Source organism: Anomaloglossus baeobatrachus, chromosome 2, assembly GCF_048569485.1.
Source record: "Anomaloglossus baeobatrachus isolate aAnoBae1 chromosome 2, aAnoBae1.hap1, whole genome shotgun sequence".
NCBI lineage: Eukaryota > Metazoa > Chordata > Amphibia > Anura > Aromobatidae > Anomaloglossus > Anomaloglossus baeobatrachus.
In genome coordinates, this window is record NC_134354.1 from 436,247,419 (window position 1) to 436,274,122 (window position 26,704).

Sequence of the window (26,704 nt, forward strand, 5' to 3'; positions counted from 1 at the left end):
GTTCAGCAGAGTGGGCTTGGGGGGCAGATTTGAGACTTGATTGCCACCGGTGCTCTCACCTGGTAGACTGCAGTAGAGTGGCTATGGGGGCAGATTTGTGGCTGGATGTCTCACTGGTTCTCTCATCCTGCAGTGTGCAGTGGAGTAGAGCAGATTGTGTCTTTATATCCCACCAGTGCTCTGGTGGGCACACATGTGGGGTCAGATTTGTGACTTGATGTTCCAAAAGTGCTCTAAACCTGCAGTGTGTAGTAGAGTGGGTATGGGGCAGATTTGTGACTTTATACGCCACCATTGCTTTGCAGTAAGCATTAGAGTGCATGTGGGGGCAGATTTGTGACTTGATGTCTGTCTATTACCCTGTAGTGTGCAGTAAAGTGGGTGCTGGACAGATTTGTGACTTTATACCCCACCAGTATATACCCCACCAGCTCTGACCCCATACCTCCCAACCGTCCCGGATTCTGCGGGACTTGCACGATTTATCAGGGCTGTCCCGCACTCCCGCGGCTCACAGCTGATGTCCCAGCTCCTCCCCTCAGTGGAGTGAATAAATTAAATTAAAATCGGCTCTGTATTTTCGGGGCGGCCAGGACTCGAACTCATGGAACTGTGAGTTCATTGTTTCAAAGGCAGCAGCTCTTACCACTGAGCTACTGCCTCTATTGAAAGTAATAGGAAGATTTTGTTATCTTGACCTATATACTGCAGGTGAGACACCAGAAGCAGGTTATTCAGCTGCAAAGATGGATGGAGGGATGGATGAATGGAGGGTTAAATGGAGGGATAGAGGGAGGGATGGATGGATGATAGAGGGATGAATGGAGGGATAGAAGGAGGGATGAATGGAGGGATAGAGGGATGAAAGGAGGAATAGAGGGAGGGATGAATGGAGGGATAGAGGCAGGGATGGATGGATGATAGAGGGATGAATGGAGGGATGAATGGAGGGATAGAAGGAGGGATGAAAGGAGGGATAGAGGGATGAAAGGAGGGATAGAGGGAGGGATGAATGGAGGGATGAATGGAGGGATAGAGGGAGGGATGGATGATAGAGGGATGAATGGAGGGATGAATGGAGGGATAGAGGGAGGGATGGATGCATGGATGATAGAGGGATGAATGGAGGGATAGAGGGAGGGATGGATGATAGTGGGATGGATGGATGATAGAGGGATGGATGGATGATAGAGGGATATATAGATACACGACAGATAATAGATAGATAGAGATAGAATCATAGATAGATAGAATGATAGAATCATAGATAGCTAGAATCATAGATAGATAGAATCATAGATAGATAGATAGAGGGATAGAGATAGATAGATAGATAAATACTGTATCTCAATGTTGGTGAAAGAGTCAGATTCATTTGTTCCCAAAAACTACTATAAAGAAATGAGGAAAAAAATACAAATACAATTTTTTTTTTATCTTCACCACCTTGGATTCAAACCAGCAACGTTCAAAACTTGTGTCCAGCAACCTCCTGGCTTTCCTAGCTGCTCTAGCTGTTGAGCCACTAGGATTGATGATGTCAGAGGGAGGATTTCACATAAATGAACCTACAATGCAGCCTCTTACACAGCAGATTACACAGGACACAGCTCCATTGTACAGAGCAGTGTCTCTATCTCCTGTATTCTAGAGGGAGAGGAAAAGAGGATTTTTTTTTCTTCTAATAAAGTTACTAAAAATAATAAAAAAAAATAGAATGTAATTTTATTGCACTTTTTTATAAAATAATAAACATCACAAATCAGCAAATAACATGGACATATTTGGTGTCCCTGTAATCGTAATGACCTGAACAACACAGCGATCAGATTATTTATGGGGATCGGTAAATGGCGGGAAAAAAAAGGCGCAATTTATTATTTTTCTTTATTAAAACCCATAAAAAATGTAATAAAAATGGATCAGTGAGGCCGTGTTCACACATAGCGTAAATGCGGCATTTTTTCTGCAGGTGTCCGCGCCACGAGTGCAATAACAATGTTCTCTGATTACTGCGTGTTTGCGGTATTTTTTATACATTGTCCCCCTTATTTGATACATGTTTGTTGCTGATGTGAATCCTGAAGCTTATAAAGAAAGAAACACCAATTCCTACAACCCTGGGAGTAGCAGGAAGGAGAAAAGTGGAAAGGGTGCACCGCATTGGTCCGCCAAGGAGAGGTGATGAGAGTGTAAATAACAGACGCCCAAGACAAGTCATAATGAAATACTTGGACTTCTCCGATAAACAGGAAATATTACAGGCATACAAGAAATTGAAACATCCCTTGGAGGTAAAAGGCTCGCGCATCTTGCTCTTCGAGGATTTTTCTGCGGAGGTCACACGGCAGCGGAGGGCATTCTCATACATATGCTCTGCCTTATTTAAGAGAAATATACGCTTCCAGTTAAAGTACCCGGCAACGTTGATTATCAGACATCAGGATGGATCCTACAATTCTTTCTCAAGTCCAAAGGAGGCAGAGGCCTTTATTGAGCGGATCAACAGTCCTCGTGACCTCAGGAATTCTCCAGGACAAGGGCGCAACGACTCACCGAACCAGAGAGTGACCAAAGGGAGCTCTGTGAAGCTCGCTACAGCTTCCCCGAAGGACCGGAGACAACAAAACAAGGAACTTAAGGGAACCTGAGACAAATAGACAAATGTCGGATGTATGAAGTTCAAGGTGGGACACCTGTTTTTGATTTAGGCTGGAGAAGCCGCAGTGGAAAAAGTTCAAGAAATCTGAGGCGGAGGAAAGGAAAGAGAACCTTTTTTTTTTTCTTCTTCCCTTCTCTCTTTCTTTGTAGGTGGGACACTCCTTTATATTGGTTAAATGCTATACAAGTATAAGGTTGACTGAGCTTGGAAGATGATCAGAAAAAAGTGAAGTCTGAGTATTATGGTATAGTTGGGGGGGGGGAGGGGAGGGAGATGTTTGAAATGTTTGGGGATTTTGGATTCAAGTGAAGTAGCAAAGATTTTACACAGAGTTATTATTAATACTACTACTCTCATTATTGCAAGTGAGCACTATGTTCAATTGTCTAATTGGTTGAATTTTTTTTGGCAAAGGAGGGCAGCAAAAACATGGTAAACAAAAGGCAGGATTTCCATTTATTACATGTACTTTATGAGAATAGTCACCTGGAATGTTAAGGGGTTACGTTCCCCCCAAAAAAGAATTAAGATATTACGCCACCTTAATCGCCTCAAACCGGACATTGCGCTCCTTCAGGAAACTCATCTGGAAGGTTCAGACATGCAGAGGATGGGGAAATTGTGGGTTGGAGGAGTCTATGGGTCATCTTCAGTTAAAAGGAAAGCAGGGGTTATTACATTAGTAAGTAGGAGATTACAACATCAAGTCCTGGAAACATATGCGGACATGGAAGGTAGGGTTCAGATGGTCTCAGTGGAGATACCTGGAGGAATTTATAAAATCTTTAATATTTATGCCCCGAACGAAAACAACAAATCATTCTTTCAACGACTTGAGGCCAAAATTTTAGAACATGCCCATTTTAATCTAATAATTGGGGGGGATTTCAACTCGGTGGTATCTGTGCTAGAGGACAGGAAAAATGCTAAAGGCCCCCCAAATGTACCGCGCGGCCATGATAAAGTTATGCGTCCTCTGTTAAATGCCACGGCCTTATGGGATGCGTGGAGACTACTGCACCCTCAGGATAGGGAATTTACGCACTATTCACATGCTAATAGCTCCTGGTCTCGCATTGACTACTTCCTTATTTCAGGGAACCTGGTACGTGCGCTCCACTCAGCTACTATCCAGGATTTGGTGATTTCTGACCATGCCCCGGTGGTGCTAGACCTAGCAAACATTTATCCCAGAGGAACGGACTATCTGTGGAGATATCCTTCCTTCCTTAAAGATAACGAAGATTTTTCCTTGAAATTAAAGGGATGGTGGACGGAATTTATGGTACATAATGATCAACATAAAGACACACCTATGTTATTATGGGACACGGCGAAGGCAGTATTACGGGGCAGAACGATAGCACATGTTTCCTATTTGAAGAAAAAGGCTCATCTTAAATTTACTGAAACCTCCCATAAATTGAGGGAAGCATATACTTCTTTTCAAAAGCATCCTGAGAGGGACCATAGAGATAGATGGGTAATAGCCCAAAGAGCTTTTAATGAGTGGGCGGAAAAACGGGAACAAATGGCTAGGTCAATGCAAGAAGCTACATTACATCGCTTTGGAAATAAAGCAGGGAAAATACTGGCCAACTTAGCGAAAAATAGGATTATAACTCAGGGACCCATGCAAATAAAAAATCAAAAGGGGGAGATACACAAAAACCCTAAGACAATAATTGAGACTTTAGGCACGTATTATAGAAACCTTTATTCGTCGGAAAAGGGAGACAAATTTCCTGATAATAATCTTTTATCTAAAGTGACACTACCTCGACTCACAGAAGAGCATCGCACTTTTCTGAATGCCAAAATTACGGGGGAAGAAGTATTGGGGACAATCAACTCCATGCATAATTATAAAGCCCCTGGCCCTGACGGATTTACGGGAGAATTCTATAAAACAGTAAAGGAAGAGATCTTACCTACATTGCTAGACCTGTATAATAGCATACTAGACGGTAATGCGTCTTTCCAAAATAATAACCGGGCATATATAAAATTGATCCCTAAACAGGGGAAGGACCCGAAGGATCCGGGTTCGTATAGGCCCATATCACTTATCAACCTAGATATGAAGATAATGTCAAAGATTATGGCAAATCGTCTAGCTATAATTCTTCCCCAACTGATTTCCCCAGCACAGGCCGGTTTCATTCAGAAAAGATCAGGGACACTAAATATTAGAAAAGTTCTTCTTGTCCTGGATAGGGTTAACCTTCGGCCTCTGAAAGGAGAATCTCCCGCTTTGCTTACAATAGATGCCGAGAAAGCCTTTGACAATATTGAGTGGTCATGGCTTTATAGAGTTCTAGATGAAATGCGTTTTTCGGGGTCATTTTATACCTACATTAGAGAAATTTACACAAATCCGAAGGCTCAAGTTTACATTCCAGGATATCTGTCAGCCCCTTTTCCGTTACTGAAAGGAACCAGACAGGGTTGCCCCCTTTCCCCATTACTTTTTAATCTGGCTCTGGAACCATTGGTATGATTGTTATCTACACATAGCACCTTCCAGGGTATTTCTGTAAATAATAGACAAATCCAGTCAGCTTTTTTTGCGGATGACATTTTGCTTTTCCTTTCGAATCCAGCTCAGCAGGTCCCCGAGATTTTACAAATTTTGCGAGAGTTTGGAGCGTATTCAGGCTTCAAGATTAATGCGTCAAAGTGCGAGCTCCTATACCTGGGAGGGACAAATGTTCAAACACGGGAGCAGAACCCTTTTGAAGGAATTACAGTGGCTAAGTCATATATCACATACCTGGGAGTTAAAATAGGTAAGGTTCCGGCAACCCTTTATAGTCTAAACTATCCACCCCTTCTGAGCCAAATAGAGCAAGATCTTAAAAGATGGCACGACCTTCCATTGAACATAATTGGTAGAGTCCACCTAATTAAGATGATGTCGATATCAAAATTAATGTATCATCTTCAAACACTTCCCCTGCTTCTCAAGCATAAAGATATTGTCCAGCTAAATAGAGCTTTTTCACACTTCATTTGGCGGGGGAAACGCCCTCGTATAGGGCTTAAGAAGTTGATGGCATCTAAGGTTCATGGAGGTCTGAGTTTGCCGAACATTCGGGGTTACAATATAGCCTGTTTGACTAGATATATACTGGATTGGATTAAAGGCTCTAGGCATTATTCAGCGTTGGAGCTTGAGAGAGACTATGCACAACCTTGGGATCTGGTGGCATTGCTTCATACTAGGCAGGCTAATCTCCCAGTGAAAATCAAGCACTCTTCCTTATTTAAAGACACGATTGCAGCGTGGAAGGCGTTGAGGAAAAACTACAAACTTCCCCATAAAATATCCAAATACTTGCCTATATGGGGGAATCCAGAGTTTGTGCAGGGGACAAGCAATAAGCTGTTTGAAGAGTGGAAGGTGAGGGGTATAAGGACTGTTGCTCATCTCTTGCACACCTCAGAACCTAGATGGTTGAGTAGAGATGAAATTATAGCGCAGTATGGCCTGGGGCCTAACCAAGTAATCCAATATGACCAAGTGAGATATAGTATTATGACTCAGTTGCATGATGTGACCCAGGAGGTAGTATTTAACTCTTTTGATTGTCTGGTAAAGAACTCAATAACTTCATCATCTATCTCTTTTCTTTATGGAGCCATGCGGGATCTATTAATAGGACAGCACCCGGAAGGTTTATTTAAATCTTGGGAGAAACAATTTGAGGACCCGTCTATGGGGGTAAAAATTAGGGGAGGGTGGAATGCTCTTCGTAAATCAATTTTAAATGAGAATTGGCGAGAAACCCAATTTAGAATTATGCACAAGGCAATTTATGGTTTTAATCTCCCTGCATCAGCAACAAAGCCAGACAGGATTACGTATTGCCCTAAGTGTAAGAGTAGTGGAACTGATCTCCTTCACGGGTTGTGGTCCTGCCCCCATTTGAGTCCATTATGGTCACAGATCAAAAGTTGTATACAAAAGGTGTGGGGTCTTGAAGTTCGGCTCTCACCTGGGTTCGCTATTTTTCACCATTGGGAGGAGGGGAACGATACCAAAGGGAAGATGACTAACCCACCCAGACTTATACATGTGATACTTCTGGCAGCCAAGAGAGCGATACTAAAAAATTGGTTGGAGTCTAGGGTCCCCGCGATTGAAGAGATCTTGGGTCAGCTCATGCATCTTCTTGAAATAGAAGGATTGGATGCAGAAAGGAGGGCGGATAGAATACGACAGCACTTTAACAAATGGAAGAAATTCATACTGGCCTATTGTACTCGGGAGGAGATAGTCAGGATTATGTCACCTTTCAAAGACACAGTCTGGTATCATACTGAAAAATTGAAGGATACATTGGATGGCTTGGAGGTGGGGGAGGAAAGGCCGAAAGCTGACTAAAAGGAGAGGGGGAAATAACCGATTTGAGTGGGACTTCTTTATTATATGTCATTACCATGTTCACAAGGGTTCAATGGGGGGAATGATAAGAATGATGGGTTAAGGGGTCGCTGCTTTCCTTTGCTTTATCTTGCCATGTTACGGTTATTGATTTTAAAAACTGGTATGGAATTTGGGATGATCAAATATGACAATGTAATGTTGAATTTACAATGCTGAATTCGCTTATGCCAGTGTTATGTTATTGAAAAATTTGAATAAAAATATAGTTAAAAAAAAAAAAAAAAGAAAGAAACACCAAATGCGCACAGTTCAGCGGCGTCTTTCCACGCACCAGGGGCGGAGATGTCAGGACGTCTCATCCACTTTGCTTGGACAATTAGTCCATATTCACATGTAGTGTAAATGCTGCATTTTTTTCTGCTGTTTCTTTGCACATTTATTCTGCTGTGTTTAATTCTCCAAGTAAAGTGGATGTGATTCCATGAAAAGACGCTGCTGAAATCTGCGGTTTTCGGGGGGGGGGTTTCTCTGGAGGTTTCTATGTGGAGCTTAAAAAAATGCAGGAAAAAGCTTCTCTGTACAATAAAAACACTTAAAAACGCAGATTCACATCTGAACCAAAAACGCATTAAGTAATGGAGAAAAGGCAGAAAAAATGCAGCAAAAATGGAAAAAACAGAGAAGATTGTTATTGTGTAGTTTGGTGCAGACAGAAACAAAAAGAAACAGAATTTATGCAACGTGTGAACACGGATTGATAGGCACAAATAAGCAACATGTCATATAGTGACACAGAAATATAAAAAAATTCTGACTGCTATGAATATGAATGAACAGTCCACGGCATCTGCTGAATGACCCTTACTGCCAAATGGGTGTGGCTAGGGGTGTGGCTAGGGGCGTGGTCAAAATTTTGCCGCTGCGGGCGCCGCATACTTTGTCCCTCTTTCCTTTCTTGAAAAGTTGGGAGGTATGTGTCCCTGTAGTGTTAAACAGAGTGGGTTGGGGCAGATTTGTGACTTGGTGTCTCCTGATGCTATTACCCTTCAGTGGGTGTGGGGGCACATCTGTGACTTGATGTCTCATGATGCTATTACCCTTCCATGTGGAGTGGGTGTGGCGGCAGATGTGTGACGTGATATCTCACAATGCTATTACTCTTCAGTGTGGAGTGGGTGTGGAGGCAGATGTTTGACATGATATCTCACAATGCAATTACCCTTCAGTGTGGAGTGGGTGTGGGGCAGATTTGTGACTTTATATCCCACCAGTGCTCTGACCCTGCTGTGTTCAACAGATGGGTGTGGAGGCAGATTTGTGATTTGATGTCCCACCAGTGTTCTGACCTTGCTGTGTGCAGTAGAGAGGGTGGGGGCATGTCTCACATGCCTTGTATTTACATGGAAATTAACCTGGTTTTGCAGGTTATCTTTAGGAGCTGTTAACAATTACTGCTCAGATTTATTTGTCTGTGGGAGCGAGTGGGAGCGAGGAGACCGGTCTTTTTTCTGCTGGATGCTAAACTGCTTCTTCTCTTTGTCTTCAGGTATGGAATTAGACCAGTATTTACATTTGTATTTTATACACAATTTAAACCACCATGTTATATTATATAAGCTATTCACTCTTGAACAATTCATATTAGTTTTCCCAAACTTGTGGTCCTGTATTTAGCGCAAAACTACAGCTTTGAAAGCTGGGAGTCCCAAGCTGGGAAATACTGATACATAAGGCTATGTGCACAAACCCTCATTTTCAGTCAGATTTTGCCTGGAGCCCATGAAAAAAAGCTGCTCAAAATCATCTCCAAAAATACATAATGCACGGCAATGTAATAACGACATTGCTGTACAGATGTTTGGGCTTTTGTTTCATCTTTTAATGACTTCAGTGTTTGTAAAGAGTGAAGTGGTTAAAAATACGTAATATTAGAAAGCTGCTCACTAGGTATAGGTGAAATAACAGAAATGATGCCACCAACACAAGCCACAGCAAAGCCACCAGCTAAGTCGTTTCAGGAATAAGATGGCCATATTTTTACCAAGAACATTTTGGCGCATGCGCCATCGTCTTATGGATGTCATGTGCACATACCCTAAGGCTACATTCCCATAATGAGTATTTGCTGAGGTTTTCATGATGCCGATTTTCTCCAGCAATTCCTCACCTATCAGATAAAGTAGGCTACTTTATTTTTTACGCACATTTTTATCATGTTTTTGATGATACAGTGGAACCTTGGATTACGAGCATTATTGGTTCCGGGACTGTGCTCTTAAACCAAGTTACTCTTATATCAAAGGGAATTTTCCCATAGAAAATAATTGAAACGCAGACAATTCGTTCCACAACCCAAAAATATTTACTGTATTGATGTAAACTTATTACAGTAGTACAACATAATGTACTGTATTCATATAAAATTACTACAGTACACTAATACAAAATACTGTACAATGCAGTAAAAACATATAAAACAAATTAAACTGCACGTTAGCTTACAATAGAATTGTTGGTGTCCAGGAGGTACAGTATAAGCAATGTGCTGCACTGGTTATCAAAGAAAGAAAGTACAATACTATATCCACAAATGCAAATGGATATGCTATATAATATATACTGTACTGTACAATGGTAATCTGTGTACGGTATACAGTACATATGTACAGAAATTTACCTTCAGAGTGTGTTGAAAGGACAAAACCGGAAGCATGCACGGTAATTATTTGCTCTTCTTGCAAAGCATTGCTCTTAAACCAAGTTACAAATTTTTAAAAAGCTTTGCTTGTCTTGCAAAACGCTCTCAAACAAAGTTATTCTTAATCCAAGGTTCCACTGTACTTTCTTTTCGGTATGACCCCATAAAAAATGTTACTACAGTTGTCTGGTTCTTGCAATGCACGTATAAATTAGCTTGAATGAATCAAAGAAACCAGATTATCATGGTTATCGAAGATCATTATTATTGGATGCTGAATATAGTTTTGCTTGTTCTTCTGCCTTAAAGTAATACATCCAGGGATACCAAGATATCTAAATATAGAAAATGATCCAAAAAGTTACCAAAGAGTGGAAAATATTTGTTGGATCCTCATGGACATGTTGAGCTGCTTTAAAATTCCATCTGGAGCTACAGCACATTGTAGACCTATAGCGGGTTAGGGGTATCTATCCTATTACTAACATATAACGCAATGGTTGTTAATACTGTACAGCTATATGTACAAGGCATAAAATGAAAAAAAAAAATACTTATTTCTAACATTTCTTTATGAAAATATCATGGTTATGATGGCTTTTGATAACGCAATACTGTTTTATTGTGTCAGTTGATAGGATTTAAATAAATCCTATATTTTATATTTGCAACAAGGGCTTGACAAATTGCATACTCATATTTAATTTTCCAATATGTGTATGTCCTTTAAGTAGCCATAATTATATATATTTTTTTTAACTTTGTCTTTTTCAATACAAATATATGCAACTCTATAGGCATACAATAATCTACTATAAAACCATTGCACAGACCGCCACAAAAAAGTCATACACGTACATAAGAAATTCTTAAAGCATCACCCCAGTGTTTTGTTTTTTTTTTAAGTGCTGGAGCGGTGCTTTAAACCCAAGCCACTATCCTCTGATTTATACTTACCTTCTGGCAGCTTCATCCTTTTTTGGCTTCACTCTGATGCCTCTGCGCCATCTTCCGCTGTAGCTTCTGACTGGCTAGACGTCAGAAGTTACATTACAAGTGAGCAATACAACTCTAGGACAGCCAGAACGAGGCTCTTATAGAGTTATATTGATTTGTGACCTCCAGCGCAGTCTATGAAACAGTGAAGCTACTGGCGGTTCCCAAATCGCCAAAGACTGACCTGTGCAAAACAGATGAAGGCGACAGCAAGTGAGCATAAAGACAGGGAGCAGGGGACTTATATTTAAAGCACCACTACAGAGCTTAAATTAAAAAAAAAACGCACTGTCATGGACATTGAAATAAATTACAACAGATACCAAAGTATGGATATAGTTGATCAATATAAGCCATAGGAGAAAATTCCTAAATATATGAACTAAATGAACTTATGCTATTTGTATAGTCGTCGTGGGAATTCTCACTCATTGTAAATCCTATTACCACACTGCCTCAGCCCTCAACTTTCAAGAGATTTCATTTTAGTCTGTTGTTCAAAATAAAAGTATCTTCAATGAAAATGTATTAAAAAAAATCATTTGTTTGTATAGTGCAGTTTGCTTACTTATACTTCATGTTCTGGCAATTCATCTTGGGCTGCCTTCACACTTGCGTTGTTTTGCATCAGTTGCAATCCGTCGCCTTCAGGAAATAATATTTTGCAGGATTACATTTTTTCCCCATAGACTTATATGGACAGCGGATTACAACTGATGGCCTTGCGTTGCATCTGCGGTGTGACGGATCAGTCGTGGAACGACTGACCATCGGGCGGCAGGAACGCAGCATGTAGCGTTTTTTGAGCGGCGGAATCCTTTTTTTCACTGCACATTCTCAGCTCGTGTTTAATCAATGAAATCAATGTCTCTCTCGGCGGCCAAACGATCAGCTGATCGCCCGGCGGCCGGCTACTGTGAATGATCAGCTGATCGGCCAACCGCCGGGTGGTCAGCTGATCGTTCACAATAGCTGGCCGCCGGTAAAACGGTAAAAAAAAAACAAAACCAAAAAAAACCCCAACAGATTGTTGTTTTGCAGCATCAGTCACACAACTGATTGTGACGGATGCAAAACAACGCAATTGGGAAAGTAGCCTTAGCTGTCCATTTATACAGGATTGTAGTAATTTTACAGAAAATACTGTACCCTTTGCAGAAAAGTAAGAAAAAGTAACATTTTCCACCCTGCCACTACCACCACAAGAAAAGAAAATAGCGTTTTCTATTGACCACCACTCTTAAAGGTACCGTCACACATAACGAGATCGCTAGCGAGATCGCATCTGAGTCACGGTTTCCGTGACGTAGTAGCGATCCCGTTAGCGATCTTGTTATGTGTGACACCTACCAGCGATCAGGCCCCTGCTGTGAGATCTCTAGTCGTTGGAGAATGGTCCAGGCCATTTTCTTCAAAGGTGATGTCCTGCTGGGCAGTACACATCGCTGTGTTTGACACTGTGTGACAGGGTCACAGTGACTGCTGAGATCGTTAGACAGGTCGCTACTGCGACCTGTATTGTTCCTGCATCGCTGGTAAGATCTGACTGTGTGACATCTCTGCGATCCCTATCAGGTCGCATCGTTTTCGGGATCGCTGGTAAGTCGTTGTGTGTGACTGGGCCTTTACACAATTTTAGTATTTCAATTCAACCTCTATTGATAGTGACAATCACTGTTGAGGTCTACATAGTTTCTTTTTGTCTACCAATATCAATCTAATTAATACACCCCCCAGCCAAGGTTTTATCAGTCTAAGCAAAAAGTCAAACAAAACAGGGAATAAATACCATGCCCACTGGTTTACAATTACAAGGCAAGTAATGAGAGTAGTACAGAAGCAAGAGCAGGCATTTTAGGAAAGATGGAGTCAGACTTCTATCATTGCAATTAGTCAACATAGACTGTTTCTAAGGCTGGGTTCACACATAGCGACAGCGACAACGACGTCGCTGTTACGTCACCATTTTCTGTGATGCAACAGCGACCTTGTATGTGCTGTTATGATCGCTGCTTAGCTGTCAAACAGCGACGCAGCAGCGATCATAACGTCGCTACATGTACAGAGAGCAGGGAGCCGCGCACACTGCTTAGCGCTGGCTCCCTGCTCTCCTAGCTACAGTACACATCGGGTTAATTAACCCGATGTGTACTGCAGCTACATGTGCAGAGAGCAGTTAGCCGGCACTGGCAGCGTGAGAGCGGCGGAGGCTGGTAACGACGGTAAATATCGGGTAACCACCTTGGTTACCCGATGTTTACCCTGGTCACAGCTTACCGCAGCTGCCAGATGCCGGCTCCTGCTCTCTGCTCGCTTCATTTCGTCGCTCTCTTCGCTGTCACACACAGCCATCTGTGCGTCACAGCGGGAGAGCAACAATAAATAAACGAACCAGGGCTGTGTGTAACGAGCAGCGATCTCACAGTAGGGGCCAGATCGCTGCTCAGTGTCACACACAGCGAGATCGCTAATGAGATCACTGCTGCGTCACAAAAACCGTGACTCAGCAGCGATCTCAGCAGCGATATCGCTGTGTATGAAGGACCCCTAAAGCATATTTATTTTTAAATCAGATAATTTTTATTAAACATAAAGAAATTGGTACAGAGCAAACAACAATAGACAGTACATGACGTGTATACACTTATTATTATTATTTTAGTATTATAGTGCCATTTATTCCATGGCGCTTTACAAGTGAAAGAGGGTATACGTACTACAATCATTAACAGTACAAAACAGACTGGTATAGGAGGAGAGAGGACCCTGCCCGCGAGGGCTCACAGTCTACAGGGAATGGGTGATGGTACGATAGGCGAGGACAGAGCTGGTTGCGCAGTGGTCTACTGGACTGAGGGCTATTGTAGGTTGTAGGCTTGTTGGAAGAGGTGGGTCTTGAGGTTCCTCTTGAAGCTTTCCACGGTAGTGGAGAGTCTGATGTGCTGAGGTAGGGCGTTCCAGAGTATGGGGGATGCACGGGAGAAATCTTGTACGCGATTGTGGGAAGAGGAGATAAGAGAGGAGCAGAGAAGGAGATCTTGTGAGGATCTGAGGTTGCGTGCAGGTAGGTACCGGGAGACTAGGTCACAGATGTAGAGAGGAGACAGGTTGTGCATGGCTTTGTATGTCATGGTTAGTGTTTGGAACTTGAGTCGTTGGGTGATGGGAAGCCAGTGAAGGGATTGGCAGAGTGGCAAGGCTGGGGAGTAGCGAGGGGAGAGGTGGATTAAGCGGGCCGCAGAGTTTAGGATAGATTGGAGGGGTGCAAGAGTGTTGGAAGGGAGGCCAGAGAGCAGGAGGTTGCATTAAGCTGGTGTCACACTAAACGACAGCGACAACGACGTCGCTGTTACGTCACCATTTTCGGTGACGTAACAGCGACCTTGTAAGTCGCTGTTATGATCGCTGCTTAGCTGTCAAACACAGCAGAAGCAGCGATCATAAGGTCGCTGTGCTACATGTTCAGAGAGCAGGGAGCCACGCTTAGCGCTGGCTCCTTGCTCTCCTGCAGCACACATCGGGTTAATTAACCCGATGTGTGCTGCAGCTACATGTCACAGTTCAGAGAGCAGGGAGCCGCGCTTAGCGCTGGCTCCTTGCTCTCCTGCAGCACACATCGGGTTAATTACCCGATGCGTACTGCAGCCACATGTCACAGTGCAGGAGCCGGCACTGGCAGCAAGAGCGGAGGCTGGTAACCAGCGTAAACATCGGGTAACCAGGGAAAGGTCTTCCCTTGGTTACCCGATGTTTACGCTGGTTACAGCTTACCGCAGCTGCCAGTGCCGGCTCCTGATCGCTTCATTTCGTCGCTCTCTCGCTGTCACACACAGCGATGTGTGTGTCACAGCGGGAGAGTGACGACCAAAAAATGAAGCTGGACATTCAGCAACGACCGGCGACCTCACAGCAGGGGCCAGGTCGTTGCTGGATGTCACACACAGCGACAGCGACGGGACGTCGCTGCAACGTCACAGAAAATGGTGACGTAGCAGCGACGTCGTTGTCGTCGTCGTTATGTGTGACACCAGCTTTAGTCGAGGCGGGAGATGATGAGGGCATGCACTAATGTTTTTGCTGATTCTTGGTTAAGGAAAGCACAGATCCGTGAGATGTTTTTCAGTTGTAATCGGCATGAGTTGAAGAGGGCTTGGATGTGTGGCTTGAAGGATAGAGCAGAGTCGAGGGTCACTCCAAGGCAACGAGCTTGTGAGACTGGGGAGAGTAAGCAACCATCGAGTTTGATGGAAAGGCTTGTTGGAGGAGATGAGTGAGGAGGAGGAAAGACAATGAGCTCTGTTTTGTCCATGTTAAGTTTTAGGAATTGCGCATAGAAGAAGGATGAAATAGCAGACAGACATTGTGGAATTTTGGTTAGTAGAGAGGTAATGTCAGGTCCAGAGAGGTAGATCTGTGTGTCATCGGCATAGAGATGATACTGGAAGCCGTGGGACTCTATGAGCTGTCCCAGGCCGAAGGTGTAGATGGAGAACAGCAGGGGTCCAAGAACTGAGCCTTGGGGGACATCGACAGATAGGGGGCGAGATGAGGAAGTGGTGTGAGAATGGGAGACGCTGAAAGTTCAGTCGGTTAGGTATGAGGATATCCAAGATAGGGCCAAGTCTGTGATGCCCAGAGATTAGAGAATCTGTAGTAGGAGGGAATGGTCTACTGTGTTGAAGGCAGAGGACAGGTCCAGGAGGAGGAGGATAGAGTAGTGTCGCTTGGCTTTGGCGGTTAGTAGGTCATTAGTGACTTTAGTTAGGGCAGTTTCAGTGGAATGATGCGGTCGGAAGCCAGATTGTAGCCGGTCAAAGAGGGAGCAGGAGGAGAGGTATGAGGACAGCTCAAGATGGACATGCTGTTCTAGTAGTTTTGAGGCATAGGGGAGAAGGGATATGGGGCAATAGTTTGACATAGAGGATGGGTCAAGGGAGGGCTTTTTGAGGATGGGTGTAATAGAGGCATGTTTAAAGCATGAAGGGAATATACCAGTTGTTAGTGATAGGTTGAAGAGATGGGTTAGGGCTGGGATGAGGACTGCGGTGATGTTGGGGATGAGGTGCGATGGGAGCGGGTCCAGTGCACAGGTTGTTAGATGTGATCTTGAGAGTAGAGTGGAAAGATTGTTTTCTGTCATGGTGGAGAAGCTGGATTTGGAGGAAGAAGGCTGAGTAGCTATGATGAGGGGCTGTGGTGATTGTGGGCCAAAGCTTGCTATGATGGTGTCAATCTTCTGCTTGAAGAAAGAGGCAAAGTCTTCAGCTGAGAGGAGAGGAGAGGGAGGTGGTGCTGGAGGACGGAGGAGAGAATTAAAAGTGTTGAATAGCTGTTTAGGGTTGTGAGAGAAAGAGGATATGAGGGATGAGATGTAGGTTTGTTTTGCAGCAGTGAGTGTGGACTTGAAAGTGGTCAGGGACTCTTTATATGCAATGAAGTGCTCAGTGGAATGAGACCTCTTCCATCTGCGCTCAGCAATTCTGGAAGCCCCTCTCAGTTCTTTAGTCTGCCTCGTGTGCCAGGGTTGCCTGTTGATTGTGCAGGTTTTGGTTTGTGTGAGGGGGGCGGCTGATTCGAGAGCTGCAGAGATTGTAGTGTTGTATAAAGTTGCAGCAGCATCTGCATCGTGTAGAAATGCAATGTCTGTGAGAGGGAGAAGGGACTGAGAAAGGGCGTGTAAATCAAGGTGTTTTATATTTCTGCGAGGTTGTGAAAGTTTGTGGAGGTGGGGTTGCGTAGTTGGAGAAGAGAGGGAAGAGAATGTGAGTAGGTTGTGGTCAGACAGGGGGAGAGGTGAGTTAGAGAGGTTAGATAGGGAACAGAGGCGAGTGAAGATGAGGTCCAGCATGTGGCCATCTTTGTGAGTAGCTGCAGAAGACCATTGGATGAGGCTGAAGGAGGAAGCGAGTGTTAGAAGTTTGGAGACAGATGAGTGGGAAGTTTCAATGGGGATATTGAAATCACCCATGATGATGGTGGGGATGTCGGTGGAAAGGAAATGTAGTAGCCAGGTGGTGAAATGATCAAAAAAGGCAGTGGCTGGCCCTGGAGGGCGGTAAATGACAGCCAGTTGAAGGTTAGAGGGGGCGTAGATGCGTACGGAGTGTACCTCAAAAGATGGGAGAGTAACAGAGGGTGGTAGTGGAATTGGTGTAAAGGAGCATTGGTTGGACAGGAGCAAACCAACTCCTCCACCATGCTTGTTGCTGGGGCGGGGGGTGTGAGAGAGTTGGAGACCGCCATAAGAAAGTGCAGCAGGAGAGGCAGTTTCAGAGGGGGTGAGCCAGGTTTCTGTGATGGCGAGGAAGGAGAGTTTATTAGTGATGAAAAGATCATGAATGTAGGATAGTTTGTTGCAGACAGAGCGAGCGTTCCATAGTGCTCCTGTTAGTGGGACTGGTGGAGCGGGGGCTGGGTGGATGGGTATGAGGTTAGAGAGGTTGCGGAAATTTGTGTTCGGTTGTGGATGTGGGTTATAAGATGGAAATTTAGGTGTCATAATATTTTGCAAAGGTACAAACCTTCCCTCCGTACTAATGTACATGACCATTTTAATTTTCCAAAAAAGAAACAGTATAACTGCATAGATTAATAGAAATTTAAAAAAGTAAGGTTAGATTTAACAACAGTGCCTCTGTCTAGCTTAAAATCACTCCATAGTATATCCCTGTTTATGTCCACCCCTCTCCCTCCTACCTGGCTATGAAATCAATCTCTTTCACATTCTCCCCACAGCGCCCCCCCTCCCCCCCTGAGTTCATGGCAACATATAGGTTAGCAAGACCCATAACTCCAAAACAAATTTTTTCATTGCAAACATAATAGCAGATGATCTAACATGCCATCCTGTACCAACGCAGCAAAGATGGAAGACCTTCACATCCATCCATGGTTGCCAAATTTTGTAAAATTTACTCCGTGCTTTCTTTTTTAAGTAACTTCCTCTTTCCAGTCTAAGGACATTATTCATCTTATTTTTAAGCTCTGTTATAGTTGGAGGTGAGAGGTCCAGCCAGTGGTACACCAACAATCTCCTTGCTTGATAAAGAATACATACTAACTGAAGCATCGTCTAGTTTGTAAAATGTCTTTTAGCCACATAACATAACGTAAATACAGTGTTTTCTTTCTGCAGTGCATTTCATGACCACTGTGTCCGTCTAAAGATGTTGAGGTGTATTTTTGTTGCCTTCAATAACAGGAAACCTGTAAGATAAAGAGAAAGTACCCCCCTTCTAACCTCAGTTAAATCCTGTCACTGAGGGCACCTGGTAGGACGTAATATATTCCGAAACTCCCCATTACCTATGGACTGATCCCTGAGACTTGCTTTGGGAGATGTTCATCACTTTGGAGCCGCGGGTTAAGTCTCAGAGACCGCATGCAAGATAGTTTATTTTGTGCTATACCATTGACATACCATAAGAAATGCAGGGGGTTTCCTAACAGGTGCTTAAAGATTTTTGGTTAAGGGTGGTGTCACACACAGCGACGACGACAACGACATTGCTGCTACATCACCATTTTCTGTGACATTGCAGCGACGTCCCGTCGCTGTCGCTGTGTGTGACATCCAGCAACGACCTGGCCCCTGCTGGGAGGTCGCTGGTCGTTGCTGAATGTCTAGCTTCATTTTTTGGTCGTCGCTCTCCCGCTGTGACGCACACATCGCTGTGTGTGACAGCAAGAGAGCGACGAAATGAAGCGAGCAGGGAGCAGGAGCCAGCATCTGGCAGCTGCGGTAAGCTGTAACCAGGGTAAACATCGGGAAACCAAGGGAAGACTTTTCCCTGGTTACCTGTTATTTACCTTCGTTACCAGCGTCCGCCGCTCTCGCTGCCAGTGCCGGCTCCCTGCTCTCTGCACATGTAGCTGCAGTACACATCGGGTAATTAACCCAATGTGCACTGTAGCTAGGAGTGCAGGGAGCCAGCGCTAAGCAGTGTGCGCGGCTCCCTGCTCTCTGCACATATAGCTGCAGTACACATCGGGTAATTAACCCAATGTGTACTGTAGCTAGGAGTGCAGGGAGCCAGCGCTAAGCAGTGTGCGCGGCTCCCTGCTCTCTGCACATGTAGCTGCAGTACACATCGGGTAATTAACCCGATGTGTACTGTAGCTAGAAGTGCAGGGAACCAGCGCTAAGCAGTGTGCGCGGCTCCCTGCTCTCTGCACATGTAGCACAGCGACGCGTGTCGTTATGATCGCTGCTGCTTCTGCTGTGTTTGACAGCTAAGCAGCGATCATAACAGCGACTTACAAGGTCGCTGTTGCGTCACAGAAAATGGTGACGTAACAGCAACGTCGCTGTCGCTATGTGTGAACCCAGCTTAAATCAGCGGCCTTGTCAAAGTCAGCTAGGCAGGCTTTATGGCTTAAAAAAATGGTCATTCAAAAAGTCTCCAGTGTAATATCCAATGTAAACGAGAATTCCTCTTCGGGGATATAAAAAAAATGCCTCCACTCAAAAAGAAATCACCTTTTTAGTGTGCCAGCTTTTCCTTGCCACTGCGGAGGGAGAAATAGAGAAGTTTTTTTTCAAAGAGAACTAATAGGGAGCTCTCATTCAATCAGGTTCCTGGCCCTTCCTCTAACCCAGATTACCAATGTTGCACCGTTATGAGTAACAAATCTCAATTAGTGGATGTTAGACATCGTTTAATGTCCATTTACATGAACTGACTCTCATCTGAATACAACCGGTGATCTGCCAATTTTTACCATTCAGCGGACGCTTCAATTCCGGTTTACATAGGCAGAACAAAGCAAACAATGAACGATCTATACCTAAACCTAACCATTCAGTGTCCATTAGGCTGCTATGGTTCCCTGGAGTGCGGTCCTGTTTACACAGGGTGATGCACTACCGAGAACAATTTTTTATGTTCCCCAAAAGATCATTTAATCCGATAAATGAGTGTTTTGTTCATTCATTGAGTGACCAGCAGCATGTACAGTACAGACCAAAAGTTTGGACACACCTTCTCATTCAAAGAGTTTTCTTTATTTTCATGACTCTGAAAATTGAAGAGGCACATTGAAGGCATCAAAACTATGAATTAACACATGTGGAATGAAATACTTAACAAAAAAGTGTGAAACAACTGAAAATAGGTCTTATATTCTTGGTTCTTCAAAGTAGCCACCTTTTGCTTTGATTACTGCTTTGCACACTCTTGGCATTCTCTTGATGAGCTTCAAGAGGTAGTCACCGGAAATGGTTTTCAGTTCACAGGTGTGCCCTGTCAGGTTTAATAAGTGGGATTTCTTGCCTTATAAATGGGTTTGGGACCATCATTTGTGTTGTGTAGACGTGTGGTGGATACACAGCTGATAGTTCTACTGAATAGACTGTTAGAGTTTGTATTATGGGAAGAAAAAAGCAGCTAAGTAAAGAAAAACGAGTGGCCATCATTACTTTAAGAAATGAAGGTCGGTCAGTCCAAAAAATTGGGAAAACTTTCAAAGTGTCCCCAAGTGCAGTGTCAAAAACCATCAAACGCTACAAAGAAACTGTCTCACATGAGGACCGCCCCAAGAAAGAAAGACAAAGAGTCACCTTTGCTGCGGAGGATAAGTCTATCCGAGTCACCAGCCTCAGAAATCGCAGGTTAACAGCAGTTCAAATTAGAGACCAGGTCAATGCCACACAGAGTTGTAGCAGCAGACACATCTCTAGAACAACTGTTAAGAGGAGACTTTGTGCAGCAGGCCTTCATGGTAAGATAGCTACTAGGAAACCACTGCTAAGAATGGGCAACAAGCAGAAGAGACTTGTTTTGGCTAAAAAACACAAGGAATGGACATTAGACCAGTGGAAATCTGTGCTTTGGTCTGATGAGTCCAAATTTGAGATCTTTGGATCCAACCATAATCTGTGTGTGACACAGAAAAGGTGAACGGATGGACTCTACATGCCTGGTTGCCACCATGAAGCATGGAGGAGGAGGTGTGATGGTGTGGGGGTGCTTTGCTGGTGATACTGTTGGGGATTTATTCACAATTGAAGGCATACTGAACCAGCATGGCTACCACAGCATCTTGCAATGGCAGGTTATTCCATCCAGTTTGCGTTTAGTTGGACCATCATTTATTTTTCAACAGGACAATGACCCCAAACACACCTCCAGGCTGTGTAAGGGCTATTTTACTAAGAAGGAGAGTGATGGGGTGCTACGCCAGATGACCTGGCCTCCACAGTCACCAGACCTGAACCTAATCAAGATGGTTTGGGGTGAGCTGGACCGCAGAGTGAAGGCAAAAGGGCCAACAAGTGCTAAGCATCTCTGGGAACTCCTTCAAGACTGTTGGAAGACCATTTCCGGTGACTACCTCTTGAAGCTCATCAAGAGAATGCCAAGATTGTGCAAAGCAGTAATCAAAGCAAAAGGTGGCTACTTTGAAGAACCTAGAATATAAGACATATTATCAGTTGTTTCACACTTTCTTGTTAAGTATTTCATTCCACATGTGTTAATTCATAGTTTTGATACCTTCAATGTGACTCTACAATTTTCAGAGTCATGAAAATAAAGAAAACTCTTTGAATGAGAAGGTGTGTCCAAACGTTTGGTCTGTACTGTATATGCAACAAAATAATCGTAGGACAAGTCTTTTTTAAGAAGCCTTGATCACGACTATCTTGCAGTGTAAATGTTGCTTAGGTGTAAACCTACAATTCCTTTCCCTTTCTTCTCCTTGGTTTACAGGTACAAAACCCTTGCCCACTTATGTAAGTCAGTTGGCCATAAAAAATGAATTTGTTCCCTTTTCAAAGAAGGGTGTAAGAATCAACACTCTACCACCTCCACCAATACACACCACTTGCTCATGACTTGACGCAAGGGCATTACTTCCCCCAACTAGTCCACCCTGTTAGCATGGTGGTGTGCCCACAGGGGCATGCTAACATGCTATTCAATGCAGTATCACCAGCGGGGACATGCATACCTGTGTCCGCTGTCGCCACTGTTCAGCAGTCCTCGGCATACAGCGCATGACCAGAAGTGCCAGTGACTAGTTCCTGCGCTCATTAGTATACGGTAAAAGATCTTTAGAAATACTTTTTGTAAAGATCCCTTTATCTATGCTAGTGTAGCACCCAGGGATATGGGGTACTCGGTTTCGGGCAGTGTCTCTCTTGGGAATGTCACAGAGATGGCCATTACCCGGTTTTGTGCCCTGGGCCCTTTTTGTAATAGGGATATTTACAGGGGATTGTTGAATAAAGTTTATACGTGACGCCACTTGCGGTGTTGCAGCTATGTTTAGGGAGCCGCCACTGCAGAATGTCTCCACCGGGGCTGGTGGTATTGGCAGGTAGTATGGTAGTCCCTCCGCAAGTAGGGTTTTGCCCCAGCGGGTGTATGGTGCAGTTGGCATCGGAAGAAGGGAGTCCACACAGTTATTCAGTGCAACTGGTTTACTCACTTTCTTGAGATGTTAATTGATTGCCCGAGGCCGGCTGGTTTCGCCTCCAGGTCCCCTTCGTCCCAGTGCTCGTCTGGTTCTCTGGTACCTTCTTCCCCTGTCTCTGGTAAGTGGTATAGAATGCTGGGGGGCCCCGTTCTGTGGTTTGTCCACTTCTGTCGCCTGACGCTAGCGTGAACCCTGTGGGGTTGGAGTCTTTGGTCCTGTCCCCGGTTCTCCCTTTCCTACTGAGTCTTCGGATTCTTTAGGGTCAGCAAGGTCCTTGATGGTCCCCTTTGCTGTGCAGGTGTTAACAGGTCGGCTTCAAGCTTTTTCTTGTCTTAGGGTCCTGTACCCCGTCGGTGCTTAGTTCCGGGAGTACTCCACCGGCAACCACTTCTCCTGGGTACCAGGTTACCGTTAACCCGAGTCAGGGTGTCACTTTGCTTCCACCTTCACACTCCTGCTGTCTGACACTTTCAACAGTCACCGCAGTTCTGACTGTGTCTGCTCCCTTTCACTGCAGACTCCCTTCTCACTACTGTCTTCCTGACTACTCCCCACAGTCTGCCCCTCCCACCTGGTCAACTAGTGGACTGGATTGGCTCCACCTCTAGGCGGCCATCCATTGGTCCCACCCTAGCTAAGTACCATTGTATGGGGGATTGTTGGGGAAACCTGGGATTACCTGGGTTTTTGGTGTTACCGGCACTGGTGTTCTGGGTCCCTAAGGGGGTAGGCCCTGCATCCTTGTGGGGATGCAGAACCTTGTAGCACCCTGAAGGGTTCAGGGGCGCTAGACTAGTGGATACAGGGACGATTAGGCAGAGATTAGCAATATACACCCAGAACTGCTCATGGTTCTGGGTGCTTATTGCACTTGAGAGGTTCATTTTAAATATAAAAAAAGTACGGTGCTTAAAAAGGTTACAAAAGCTGAAATAATAAAAAAGTATACATACAGGCAAAATAATACAGTATACAATAAAAGAAATAAAATACAGATATGCCTTACGACTTGGATCAGTCAGAGCTTCTGGTAGGTGAGAACTCTGCTGGAAATATGGCCAGAACTGCAATACTTCTTGCTTCTCTTGGGTTCTGACAATGATATTAGATAGATGAGATATTACAAAAGGGTCTACGAAACCCCTCATTTCTCCCTCCACTCGAGTATGAAGAAGATGCCTGATTAGATTTGATTCTAAGCCAGTTTTAGCCCTCATTTCTGCTCTGGGTCATAAATTCCACCAGGATTCCTTTGGGATCTTTAGCTCTGCTCTTTTTTTTATGAAAGTGGTAACAAAGATAATGGCTTATATAAGGGATAAAGAAGGAATGTTTGTCCCGTGTCTTGACAACTTCTTATGAGTGGGCCTTTTTTGACAGGAAGTAAAAAATCTTAAAAATCCTAAACAAACTAGGGTGTTTAATAAATTTAGAAAAATCCAATTTATATTCATCCCAAGTGCAGATTTTTGCAGAAGTTCTCCCAGACTCCAAGAGTCAAAGCTAATTTCTTCCACAAAAAAATCTCAAATGCCACCAACAACCAAAGAGTTCCATAAGTGAGGCTATGTCTCTTTTGGGAAAATTGACAGTATGCATTCCAGTTGTCCCATGGGTGCCAACTGCCTTCCTGTCCTATCCAACCTCAGATTTTAAAAAAAATGGTGTGTTCGGATTCAGAATCTATATGCAAAAAATTCTCCTTTCTCAAATTCTTTAGTCTTTTTGTTGGTGGCTAAATCCCATAGAGGGTTATATACATAGGTAAATACAGTACTTTTGACAACAGATGCCAGCCATATTGGAGGGCGGCCCACTTGGACACTGTTATGTGCACTATTGTGCACACATGGAAAAATAAAGTAAACTAAGGTCTAACTCAACACAACTACACCTGACCTGCCAAGTTCTTGTACAGACTGGAGGTCCCAGTTGTGCAGTTCCAGAAGGCCCCTGCACAGACTGAAACAACCTTAACCGGTTACCTAAGATGACTGCTCGGGACTTGCTTCTTAACCAGTCATCGAGGGTATCCTCTTCCTAAGAATCCGTGGGAAGGTGCAGTGTAAAAAATAAGTTTAAACCAGATAGGTTGCAATCTGCCAGAGTGTAACACTTGTCTGAAAGGCTGTAATTCAAAGCAGGGTCCACTTCAGAATATCAAAATGGGGAGGAAAAAAGCCAGGGAAGACTTTAACTTGTTACACCTGCCATATGATTCGGTAGACTGAATTACAGCATGGAAAACATCTGTTGTCAGAAAAAGAATAAACACAAACAAAAGATAGTCAGAACCTGGCCACAGACCGAACCTGACTTTGGCTTAAGCTGGGTTCACACATAGCGACAGCGACAACAATGTCGCTGTTACGTCACCATTTTCTGTGACGCAACAGCGACCTAGTAAGTTACTGTTATGATCGCTGCTTAGCTGTCAAACACAGCAGATGCAGTAGCGATCATAACGACACGCGTCGCTGTGGAAGCCATGCTGCACTTGGTAACAAAGGTAAATATTGGGTAACCATTACCCGATATTTACCTTGGTTACCAGCGTACACGCTTAGCGCTGGCTCCCTGCTCTCCTAGCCAGGGTACACATCGGGTAATGTGTACTCCAGCTACGTGAGCAGGGAGCCGGCACTGGCAGCGTGAGAGCGGCGGTGCTAGTAACTAATGTAAATATCGGTAACCAAGGAAAGGGCTTCTTGGTTACCCGATGTTTACCTTGGTTACAACTTACCGCAGGCTGCCAGACGTCGTCTCCCTGCTCCCTGCTCGCTTCAGTTCGTCACTCTCTCACTGTCACACACAGCGATGTGTGCTTCACAGCGGGAGAGCGCCGAGCAAAAAATGAAGCAGGACATTGAGCAACGACCGGCGACCTCTCACCAGGGGCCAGGTCGTTGCTGGATGTCACACTCAGCGACAGCGGCGGGACGTCGCTGTCACGTCACAGAAAATGGTGACGTAGCAGCGATGTCGTTGTCGCCGTCGCTGTGTGTGACACCACCTTTAGTCAGCACAGTGGATTGCCTAATAAAATCCTGAGGCATGACACACTATTTTCAGTGGATTTTCAGAAGTAAGAAAATTCAGATGCAGTCCTTAAATTGCACCTGACAGCCTAGAATTTGAAAGAATTATACTAAGTGGGAAAGGGTTATCTAAGGCCATTATACACAACCTTCAAAAAAAGTTAGAAGGTAGTTACTGCACAAATTTATTTCTTATTCTGGCAGGCTTTCTTTGGGTTTATAAGATCCACAAAGGTAAAAATCAATAATCCCAATACAGTAGAGATCCTTGATTTTCTCCCAAAAAGGATTGATGAGGGGTTTAACGCTAGCTACCTTTAATGTTTAGGTATCAGCATTACGTACCTTCTATGACACTTAGCTAGCAAATCATCCCTTTGTAGTGAGAATTTTTAGGGTGGCAAACAGGAGCACTTGCCCTAGAACAGGGGTCTCAAACTCGGCTGGGTGTATGGGCCGCACATAGAAAAAAAAATATTTGGGGGGCCACATTCTTTGCATAGCCAAGTGACATTTTAGTGATTCATGACTTTTCTTCTATACACCTTTGGATCACGTTTTGTGCACATTTTTTGCTTGTTTATTAAAACAAACCTGCACTTTTTTGTTACGTTTATATGTAAAAAAGCATTTTTAATGGTACAAATTTTTTTTATCTCTTTTTTTGTGCCCAGTAGTAATGTACCCCTCCTTTTGCCCAGTAATAATGTACCCATCCTTGTGCCTTTTAGTAATGTGCCCATTATTGTGCCTATCCTTGTAGCAGTGTGCCCATCCTTGTAGCATTGTGCCCATCCTTGTAGCATTGTGTCCATCCTTGTATCATTTTGCCCACCCTTGTAGCATTGTGGCCATCCTTGTAGCATTGTGCCCATCCTTGTAGCATTGTGTCCATCCTTGTATCATTTTGCCCACCCTTGTAGCATTGTGCCCATCCTTGTAGCATTGTGCCCTTCCTTGTAGCATTGTGCCCTTCCTTGTATCATTGTGCCCTTCCTTGTATCATTGTGCCCATCCTTGTAGCATTGTGCCTATCCTTGTAGCATTGTGTCCAAGTAATAATGTCTCCAGCCCCCATTCTAGTTCCCTATTATGCCATTCTTGACATGCACAAAAAAAAAAGAAAAAGATTCTTCTCACCTTTCCTCCGTTCGCCGTTTTCTCTTAACTGCTTGTTGTGGCCTGCAGACCCGTAGACCTCGTGACGATCGCATTACTATGCAGGGGGCCGGCACCGGCAGGGTTTTACTACACTTGATTCATTTGCGGCACAGCAGGCACTTAGGAGCTCTCTGCCATTCACAGGCAAAACCAAAAAGAAGAAAAAACTCCTAAAAAATATACTTTATTCTAATTAATCATTAAAATCTTTAGGTATAAAAACAATGCTTATACATGTTCATTATAGTAAATAGTACGTTTAAAGTGGGTGTAAAAGGGTGATAGATACGATTAGTGAGGACAGTGCTGTTTGTTTACTATTCTCAAGGTAGGGGCAACTA

The 26,704-nt window shown here is 44.0% G+C and overlaps 1 protein-coding gene across 2 annotated transcripts in view; it reads left to right on the top strand.

Annotated features, from left to right (window-relative positions):
- Positions 1–26,704, top strand: part of LOC142290230 (uncharacterized) — a 114,080-nt gene that overhangs the window by 35,637 nt on the left and 51,739 nt on the right. The window lies entirely within an intron of this gene.